The sequence below is a fragment of the Patiria miniata genome, unplaced genomic scaffold (genome assembly GCF_015706575.1).
Source record: "Patiria miniata isolate m_02_andy unplaced genomic scaffold, ASM1570657v1 HiC_scaffold_20, whole genome shotgun sequence".
NCBI classification, from domain to species: Eukaryota; Metazoa; Echinodermata; class Asteroidea; order Valvatida; family Asterinidae; genus Patiria; species Patiria miniata.
This window is the reverse complement of record NW_024037059.1, coordinates 18,078,671-18,090,482: the sequence shown is the minus strand read 5'-3', so window position 1 is coordinate 18,090,482 and position 11,812 is coordinate 18,078,671.

Genomic DNA, 11,812 nt, shown 5'->3' with positions numbered 1-11,812 from the left:
GTCCTGCACGCATCAGTAAAATAAGAACAACAAAAGATCTGTTTAAACTATTTCAAATTGAAATTGAAGACCTTTAAACTACTTACCAATAATTGAAGAACCTAAATATAAACAGGAAAAGTTAGATTGTCTGATCTTTTCTTAAATAAAAAGTGGGGATTACAACAGAATTTGTGTGTAAGGTTTGATGAATAAATCGTATTATTATAAACTTGTAAAGGACCTGAACAAGACATTGCAAAACTTCAAAAGGCCTTCGCCTTTCAATATCTGCTCCGTTTGTAGATCTAAGACACATGTGAATTTCTGCTAATTGAGATTTATGAAGCCGTAATGCCGGACGTTCCAAGCATGCATTGGCTCCCACAGCGGCAACACGTGCCCAGCCTGATCCAATTAGAAATCCATATGAATTTGGAAATTCCTGGGCTGACATGCAGTCTTTCGCTCTAACGAGATACAGACCTTCAACCATCATGATTGGATTCTATCTCGAGTCTATTTGAATATAGTGATAATATTTTATTTCTTTTGTAGAAAAAAATATGTAACTCGCGATAAATAGAAGCACTGGATAAAAATGGCAAAAGTGTATACATCACAACCACAGCATTAAACATTCTTCAATTTTGACTTCATATTTTACGATTCATAGAATTCAAGATATACTTCAAATTGTTTATACCAAGCCACTGTACGAAAACATTACATTCATTCTCTTACGTTAATTATTGAGAAGCACACTTAAAACCTAATCTTCTACTTGTATATTCTTTTCCTATTACATGTTTTCCGTTAGAACTTCATTTCAGTAAATGAAATCTAAAACACCTTCGCAGAAAGGAATCTTGACTTTTTTGTTTTAATGCTATAGTACCGTCCTAACAAAGTCGTCCTGTCGGTTTTTATCAACCACTTAAGGCTTCTAAGCGTACTTAGTACATTTACTTCCATCCAAAGATCATATTGTTTTTGTCTACCCCATAGATCACATCTATCTTACTTCCGCGACCGCTGAGCATTTTTCTCGGTTGATCAACCTTCGGGCACTAACTGACTTTTGAGCAATCATAAAAAGGTTAAGTTGGTGACCTGGAAAATAATCCTCAAACAAGCGCATTGGTATAAATGTCCTGGTTTTATTGCATAGTATGTCCGTTGGTCATAATCGTCGTCTCACGTGCAGACTAACTGGTGTCGTCTATTGGTGTCATGCCTCAAGGTCCTAGATTGGAATTAAAGATTGTTTATTCCAAATTTCATCAAAGTTATTATTTTCTTATCATAAACTTTTGTGGAAGATGCAAAAAGCCATGGGCTGTTTTGCGTCTGTTGAGCGGAGCTTTAAATCAGTTCGGAAAGGGCAAGGTTGAGGGGGGTATTTAATTTGTCCACTCTTGGAAAATCTCCCATGCAGAAAAAATGGTTTAGGGGTATAGATTTTTTCCAGTTATAACTTTAAGTTATAACATTACATTTAGTGGCACAAACCTACGGATTACAGTTAAAGCCAAGTTTTGATTGGACCATACTCGTAGCTTTATGACAGCATGATGAGCCAATCAAAATACTCCATTTTCTGTGTTTGTTCCTGATGTAAAATATCTCTGCAAGATAACACCCAAAATCGTGTGAGATTCGTAAACTGGTTTTGTGGCTGAATACATTAATGGAGGTCCGCCCGATAGTCCAAAGGTTTCATAGTCCGAAGGTTTATTGATCTGAAGGTTCGATAGTACTCCGAACGCACACATTTCCCATAACCGGGGGTTCATTAGTCCGAAAATGAAATAAGGTTCGTTAATCCGAGTATTTGATGCGGTAGTCCGAAGGGAATAGTCCGAAGGTTCGATAATCCGAAGGTTCATTTTGTCCGAAGGTTCGGTAGTCCGAGTTTAGAATAAGGTTAATTATTCGGAAGGTTCAATAGTCTGAAGGTTCATTAATCCGAAAGCACGCTATGACAATAATCCAAAATGCTTTCAATTCGGACATTTGAACCTTATTGTCGATTCGGACCATCGAACTTCATCTTGTTTATTGGGACTATCGAGCATTCGGATTATTTAACCTTATTCTATTTTCGGACTAATGAGCCCTTCGGACTATCGAACCTTCGGACTGTCGAACGTTTGGACTACTGAACCTTCGGACTAACGAACCTTCGGACAATCGAGTGGTCACCCATTAATGTACCAAATGCCATGCAATCCCTGAAGCTAGCTGCGGTCAACGACTTCTTTAAAAAATCACTTTCTAACATAATTTATTTGATGCTCATTTATCTCTCTTTGTTACAGGATCAAATAAGATTCAGTTGTGTGCTCTGGATCTTCCACTCTAGTTCATCATGCTAGTGGGGCACAAGCTTACAATGTCAATTAAAATGACCAAGAATCTCCCCTTTTTTCCAGACATTTCAGCATCACTTGCACACATGGCATACATTATCTTGCAACATTGAACCCTCCACCTGTCAATGTGATTAATTTCGCAATTTGTCGCATAGAAAGCAGCGAGGATCTAATGAATACATTCCCAAATTAATGAAGTCCCACCTAATGCCAACCAAAAAAAAAACCACTATGTGTACGTGTTTATCTAGCAATTGAAGCACAGATTCAATTTAATTGCGCTAGGATCCCACCGTGCGCTCGGTTATCACTTTTTCTTCCCGCCTTTCTGGTCGCGTCATTGTTGGTAACCATTCGCGCGCGGGGGAAAAAAAGAGAAGACGACGAGAATATAATCCCCGACCCATTGCCTCAAATCGCCCACTAATGGGGACGTTCACGTGTAGCAAAATCCATGAAAATTCGATTTGAGGGGCCCAGTAACTCGGCCTACCTCTTGCCGTGCCAAGAAGTGTATTACAAAGAGGGGGAGAGGGAGAGAAGATCGTCCCCTCACGCCTTGCCCCAGAATTCAATTACGGGCGGGAAAGAATCACGATCTAGAAACGATATCGGACGTGACTGACATGCAAATCAACAACGATCCCCTCCGCGATCGCCGAGTCGGGAGAATACTTGGCATCACCGAGATAAATCAAATTTCCGAGGAGATTTTCTTTTTTGGGGAGTTTTTTTTGGGTGACTGTATCGAATGTGTGAAAGATGACGGATGACCGCAAGGCTCGAGAAAATATTGTTGAATGTATTGGCTTAGCAGTGTGTTAGGTTTGTAATGACTGGAGAATATGAATTCATCACTACAGATCTGGTTTCGGATGAGTCGGTACAAGTATCATTGTAACATGACAGACGTCATAATCGGCTGGTTACACCTGTTCAACATGAACTCAAAACCCAATTTCTCTTCTATTCTATTTCTTCGAGGTAGCATTTTAGTCTTTCTCTCGCATGATGTGACTTTGTTCTCCAAAATGTACTCCTGTTGTCTGTTGATAGGTTAGGGTACAAAAGGATGATGCTTCACCTTATACCTAAAGGTTGTCGTAAATTTGTTCTAGTATTGATCCATGTACATTATTATACACAATTACATAATTCATTGCATTTTGCTCTGTATAATAAGTTTACACGACATTGTAACATTACTGTGGAAATGGCAACATTGAAATAAATGTTTATACTACTTCTCTAAACTGTAATTCTCAAGACATAATATCTCCCAGCTGGCAACTGGAGACACGACACTGTTCGTTCAACTATTCAAATGAGGACATTAGGCTCCATCATCGTTCCTTTAAGGGCGCGATATTGTGTCCATCTTAAGTCTGTGGACAAAGCATTATGACTTGGTTTCCCTTTCGAGGGCATGGTATTGTCCTCTCATCTATATATCAGAAGACATGACACTGTTCTTTGAACTATCCACGTGAGGACATAGCATTCTTCTGAGGAAATGGAATTACTCGGTCGATTGTTAAACAATCTTCTTAGGCTATGACATTGGCACTTTATATCTCTCATGCTCTCCCTGTTATTCTGAAAATTGTTTGCTGAAAGTTGCATTTCATATTTATGGAGTCCACTGACTATACTTAAAACCAAACCCTTGTGAGGACTTAAATGAATGCAGGGTCCAAACTGATTGAACCACGTGCGTCCATAATCACAACTACACGAGTACAATTACTCTTAAAACCCTCAGAGAGCCACCCGTCATAATACAATTCTAAATCAAGTAGTGAACGCCAATTTCAATCTCTAAACTTTCTGCTTGGATCATCTACAATTTAAAGTTCAAAGCGTAGATATACGTCGTTGATATAACTATTTAGTCACGAGTATTGCATGGAAAACCCTGGTGAATGCAATGCATTTAGCTCCAAATACCGCAGTTAATTTACGCATTACAGGTATTACTGTGATTACAAAGTAGTACAAAGTATAACTGAATTTCCGACTTTAATTTAAATTGATGTTTAAACGTCCTTCTCAACCAAATATTGTTCGAGTACGCTTCCGAGAATATATATCCCCGAGGAATAACCAGCTTTGGAATCGGAACACTGACCTAGCTGATTCCAATAAAAGTAATTGACCCCTGGAGGATGTGGATGGTTTATCTCTTGCTTCCATCGCCGGGAATTTTTGCTCCATTGCCGAGAGGAAAACAACACATATCTTGGGTGGGAGTCTCATCCACTTAATGATTCTGCTACCGATGTCTTGATCCGAGTTGTGCGTAAGAGCCCACAGCAGGACCGGGGAGGAACTTCTTCCCCCGGTTTGCAATGAGCAATCAGGCGTTGTTATAGCGCTGTTCAAAGCCCTATCCCCCGTTTCTTATTTCATAAAAAATACCTGTTCGTTTTATATTAAGGCGTAGTTCTGGAGGCAGATTAATGAGAAAAGTCAAGTAAAAAAGGAAATCAATGGACTTTCGTATGAAAAATTATATGGTGTCTGAAACTTGGTGCCCGGTCCTTGGGAAAACGCGAAAAGGAACTCATGGTCGCCTCTTCTTCTGACATCAAGAAAGTGATTGGTGTCTAAAACTGTTCTTGGTATAATGAAAAAAAAGTAAAACTTCACGAATTATCGCCTGGTTCAGTTGGAATTTTACCGATGAGTTGGTTTCCTTATGGTAAAATATAAAACTATGCGGCAGTGTTTGTTTTGAAAGTACACGATAGTGTTAACTTGGTGTTAAATGTCTCTCGGCAAAATGTGAAATTTATGAAGGACAATACGGACTTGGTGCCTCTAGCATGTTTTTCTTCCGTGCAGCGCACGTTTGAACACGCTATCCTTATATACGCAAAACATAAAACAGGAGTCATATAAGACAGATCCCCATCCGACTTCGTCCTTCAATTTATATTCGATCCACGTCTCTCTTGTGTCATCTCAACGAAGTATCCCTGTCACATCCAATGACACATACACCATCTTCACTTTCACGGCTCCTTGTTTCTGTTCCGTCGGATGAGACATCGGAGGCAGCAAACCAACTACAACAACCTGCAAGCAGCTTAGCGTTGAGGTGTCAGTTTCGAACCATAAGGTGTCAAATGGTATCGCCCTGTATGTTGATATTAATACCCTGAATGGAACCACATTTCCTCATCCTGTGGACGTACCCAAAATCCAGTCCAAAATTAAACCCTTGGTGAGTGACTAAAATAAAAACGAATAAATCATCGTCATATATGGGTATAAATCTTGCGCTATCGAGGGAAAGTGAAAACCCACACCTCCGGAAAATGTCTCTTCTTTTCTCCTGTTGAGCGTGTCTCCGCTCCCGTATCCTTTTCAGGACTTCCCCGAGTACTTCATCTCGCGTTCCCAATCGTACCAGAGCTGCTGTTCTTTCCTTCTCTTGGTTGTATTCTTGGAGATATCAATAATCGAAAGAAAACACTCATCTCGCCAGTAAGGTGTCTGGTTAGCCGCATTGGAGTGCCTACGACGCGTCAGGCGCAGGGGGAATGGGTTTTATTTAGATAGCTCCTTCCCAGCAACACCTCGCTTGAACTGAGACTACTCTCAGCAGGTAAATCGGATATTATGTCTGTGCACAATAGCTGGCATAATAATGTGTAATGACGAAACTATATATGCGTTTTGTTTTTCAATAGATAGACGCTCATGCAGCCGTTTTTAACATTTCAATGAAAATGCGCCATAGAAAGTATTTAAGTTTTGTGTTTGAATTGATAGACGCTCATGCAACCGTTTTAATGTAAAGCTTATTGAAAACGCACCAGAGAGATGTACGTTCACATCCTGAATCCGAATCCAACAGCGGCTGATGCATGTATCAACGTTTATTTGCACCTTGACCTGGTTTTAAATAAGCAAATCGCATCTAGTCAGTTAAATGTTTTCAAACTGTTCACCCTTCCAAACGATACCACAAGCCCTACCAAACGAGACGTATGACCTAGACTATACAAATCACAACATTCATGACGTAATTACGGACCAAAGCCTCCCTTTTAACTTCGTGCAAGACACTTCTTTATATATTTCTGAATGTTTTCATCCCTCTGTTCCAACAATACACATAATACCAAAACCCGTGCCTGACATTCCATTTTAATGAGAAATAAAAAACAAGCATAACCTGGTCGTCTCAAATTAAAATAATGCCCATTTAATTTGACACTGCCGAAGTAAAATGTGTCAGCCACTGGATCGGTTTCGAAATGCTAGCGCGCCCTCATACGACGTGTCCTGTGCATCTCTCGCGATCTTTGGAAGTTCAAGCACATAGCGTAGCCGTGCGTTTCCGCTGGCGTAGCCGAGGGCTGGTCGTGAGAGTGTCCTTACAACATTCATGTTGGCGGCAACATGAGTGTGACTTGTAAGGGCCTCTATTAATTAATCCCTTTTCTTCTTCGGGGAGCATTATTTGCAGGAACACCGAAGCTGTGCCGCGCCGCGCCGCGCTGAGGGGCAGACTTTTTGCGACTCGACGGATCGATCCGTCTCATCTAAAGGTGTCCTCTCGAAAAGAGCATCCCAGGAGAAAAAAAGATTTACTACAAGAAGTTAAAATAAGCGTAGACAGTATCAACTTGCTTTGATGCTACTCAGATGAAACTCTGACATTAAGTCTTTTAATCCCCTGGTGGATTGTTCTCATTCTATTCAAGTTTTGGGTCTAAATTTCCTCTAGATGTTTCATCTAGATATTTTCATCTAGATACTTTTTGTTTAGATAACAAACCAATACCGATGTGTTGGGCACAAGTAACTTGAAGGAACAGATATTTGCATTGATTTAATTAACATACCAAGCCCCCCCCCCCAACCGATGTAAACCCCGCCCCGGTTAATAGGCTATAACTTTTGAATGTCACAATTACTCTGGTTGCTACGTCCTCAAGTATTAACTTTAAAAAAAAGGATATATCCATGCTCACCAAGAAAATGCAATTAAGGGCTAAGAATCAAGGTTTGTAAGATCTTTAATCCCCTTCCTTCCTCGGGAAGCATTCTTTGCAGGAACACCGAAGCTGAGGGGCAGATTTCTAGCGACTCAGTGTGATGTATTCGCACTGCTTTAAATAAGTGGTCAGTATAGGCATATAGCATCATATTTGTTTTTCCTGTATATTTTATTGAATGGGGATCCCCTTTTTGAAGGTAACAGTTTATGGGGTTTTAAATGAGTAACTTGTATTTATCTGTAGTATTCCGGTTCATCTTTATGATTTGACTTAATTTGTGTAGGTTGTCGTGTATTTTAATGGAATTTTCAATAACTTGAAGTCTTATTGTTCTTATTGTAAGGCGCATTTGATCAATTTTGCCGGGAAAATGCGCGGTAGAAATTGTTATATTATTATTATTATTATCTTACTCTATCAACTAAAAAAGCAGGGATACCCCAAAGTCCAAGTTCCCTCTCCTTCAAAAAGATGCCAAATTTTGAAATCCTGAAAAATATTTTCAACCTCATTTGGTTCCCAAGAGATGGAGCGAAGAACTCATCAAAAAGACAGTTTATGTTCAGACTTGTAAACCAAGAACCTTTGGTCTATCGGCCAAGTATGACATGCGCCTAAGATTGATGGCTACCACGTTTTAAATCAAAATATATTGACTTGCTGCCTGATAACCAAATACATGATTTCACATGACACAAAGAACGCTTTTAAAGCCTTTGACTTATGCTTGCACTTTTCGTGAAGATGATGTATTCGAACTGCTCAAACCCTCTGCCCGATCAGGTGAATTTGAAGGCCCAGTTAACTGTGACCGATCAAATAATTTCAAATTCCAAACGGACATCGTGCGTTACATACTGGTCATTCTATATTCCTAACAGTCGTTGCCTAAAGCTCAAAATATGGCATAATGTGACATTATGAATCAAGATGTGCTAAACGCTGCAAGGTCTGTCTTCCTTCTATCGCGCGAGTAGCTCGACAAATATACTTGACCTTTTTTCCAAGTGCTTCTTCCTCGCGCGCTCCCGATCTTTTAAACATCAATTTTAGGAACGAGGCATTTGGTGCAGCTACACGCACGCACTGCACGTCAGGCCTGTCCAATTTAGTCACAATCAAATCACACCCAAAAAAACCCAGTTTTGGAGTAGTGTGCTTTGTCGTGCATGCATAATCATATTTGTCAACAACACGGTGTCTTTTACTGATGTGAATGGTAAAAGTATTTTTAAACGAGTCAGCGCCACGTTGACCTATCGTGTTTCTACTGCTTTCCCCCTCAGTGCATAGATTAGCACGTGGAGAATACATGCAGTATGATCAATTCATTTCATAGAAATCGATAGTCCTTCTGAGTATACAATACCCAATCTCCTCCTTCAGTAAATTTCATCTTCTCAAAGATGAGCAACAACGTCCATATTCTGCTCATTTCTCCTTGACCTTTCCGCTATTGTAAAACCCCGGTATGTTTTTCTAGTCATCACTGGGTTGTCAATTTTGTCCATTCCTTTCTTAATTCAATCATTTTGTTGTCAGGTTTTTTTCCACTGTCACTTTTTTTTCTTTCTCCTTTCACGCTTTCAGCTCATCCGCAAGTAGCGAGTGCTATCGTGGAATGAGCTACACAATGACACGGGTGTTAATTTTTCCTTGAGGGCTTGCTTCACATGTCTGTGGAAACTACTTCGCATGCATGTCGCCTGTTCAATCCATATATTTTATTAAACTGAAATTTCTGAAATATAATAATTATTCAACTCGCCTCTGGCAAATGGTCACACATTGACTACAAGTGCCAAAACTCCCAGGGAGCGCTTGAAATAAAACCCCGAAAGACCAACTGCCCCATTCTATTCGCCAGCAACATGAAATATTCACGCCATGCATGCCTGAATGTACGCTTAGCTCATATATAAAGCCCCGAAGAATTTGCACCCAATGTGCTTCCGCATTTTTATTTTAACCGAAGAGAATAATCCATATAAATAGCCAATTTTCACAAGAACGTCCTTGGAATTTGTAGGACTTTCGCCCTAAATTGAAACAAAAATTAAATTTGAAACGAGGGTAACTATCCCATTTTGAAATATTGCCTAGCAACCTCAATACATGCGGGTCAAGAACTCCAACTCATTTACTATCGAGTTCATCAGCCAAAAAAAGGCAATAGGACTAGGTTTTCATGGGAAACGAACAAACTCAGTTTCCTACAGTTTAACAGTCAAACACGTAATTTTTTTTCTAATTTGACATCATTTTAGAAAGTAATGGCATTTGAAATATGACCTCGATCTAACAAAATTTCCATTTTGTCAACCTTCTTTCCCAATCTGAATATCCTGTAATGTTTGATTTTGTGTATACAGGGTGAGTCACAAAGAAAGAGACCGAATTAGAAAAAAAACTTTAAAAAAATATATGATTCGCTCTATTTCATGAAAATAACATGGTGATAACGGACATGTTATTGACTAGTAGCTGTAAATATTTCACTTAATTTGCAAACTCTTTTCCCACCTTATGACTACTTTAATAAAAATATAAAAAAAACACAACATTCAGCTGTCCACCACTGGCCATTTACCTTTCTACGAACTGATGAATACTCATTAAATTCCTTTTTTTTATCAACGTTTTACCCTCCTCCGTGAATGAACGAAAATTGCAAAGAAAAACAGACAAAAGTCGCCATGAATATTTCAGAAAAAAAGTGGGTTTGTTCCTCATTTTCAAGACACAAAATCTGACAGTATAAAATAATGTTTCATGCTTGACTCAAATGATTAAAATCTCATCTGTATTTGAATGCCTGTGTGTAATCTGTAATTCTCACTCAGCTCAATAGCTTCCAATTGCATTCCATGGACAGCTATAAAAAAAAAAAAAAAGTTTATTTTAGTAAAACATCCATATAACTTCTGACAGCGTGGATCAGTTTCAGCAATTCTTTTTTGTTTTGTTTTTCCAGATGTGTTGAAGAACATGCTCTTTGAAGACATACGTCATTGTGTATCAAATTTGATTGCTTTTTAAGAAAAAAACCATTAATCCATGTCACTTTCTGGTTGACTCGCCCTGTACAAGCACAAAATCCACACGTGCTCCACCCTGTCCCCGTAAAGTATCGAGTATGAACAAAACCTGTGACAATGACCGCTCGGACACAAAGGGAACCGCGTGTCACACTCGGGCAATAACCCGCCGACATTTGCGGGCAAAACACATCACCAACATAACAAAAAAAAACACATCAAAAACCACCTGTCTTTTGTGGCATTTTCCAATAGACCTTTTGTGGATCGTCCACTTCATTTATCTCTGACTTTGCTCGCCAGGGGAAATGTTCAAGAAGTCGTGAGGAAAGTCTAAGCATTTTTTTGTGAGATACGCCTTGAGGGAGCTCGCTCAAGATCTCCATTTATGAATTACACAGTTCCTTGTTATGCCACTCTCTGTAAACACGTTACATTGAATGATTCCATTTCCCAATTCTCCCAAAATCACCACAATCTTGAGTCACAAACTCAGTGCGTTTTCAGGGTATCTACGATTTCAAATTTAACTACAGATGACAATAATTTGCAAAGGTATCCACCAACTTTACGACAAATCGCGGTATTTTGCCGGCAAATGGTGGCCATGAAGTGGACTCGATAATGGCAAACGCACTCATAACTCGTTGGTACGAAAAACGATAGATGCGGGAAAATACATTTAACAGAAAGTTAACACTTCGGTCTCAATCAGTGCGAGAAATTGCCTGTTTTTACGAGACTTCATTTTGAATGTATTATTGATAAAAGTTGGAGAGTTCGGTTATAAATTGGAGAGATGTACATTCCGTTACCCTTCCGTGTCCTTCCCTTGCAAGGCACCCTCAAATGAGCCCCTAACGAGGCAAAGCCAGACAGGTGCGCCTCTCAATTTAAAATTCACAAGGTACTTGGAATTGCAAGCTCGCGAAATGGGCCACCCAACCCCTCCTTGCCTGCTACATCTAATTGCTTTTCTCAAAATGAACTCAACCAAAAAAGCTTGGTACATGAATCGCTTGGTACAATTGGTACGTGTATTGTGGTTTAAAACTGGCTTGGGTTTTCTGTACTCTTCAGATTTAGTCCTATTAGAAAAGTACACGAACAAATCAGTTTGAAGAGATAAGTTATTAGCATTTTTGATGGGAATGCAATACTTATGCAATACATATGAATCAGTGTTGAAAATTGATATGGTTTTCAATCGCTCAAAACACAATAGGCATGCTGAACGTAGAAAAATGCCTTCATAGGCTAAACCATATACAAACGTTTGTTTTCAAATCCATAATTTAGTTAAAATTTGGGGGGAAATTTCACCACTGAATTGTTTTCGTTTGAATGAGACTAATTTTGAAATGTCAAAAGTAATAATATGGAATCTGTCAGGGTTGCATTCAGAATA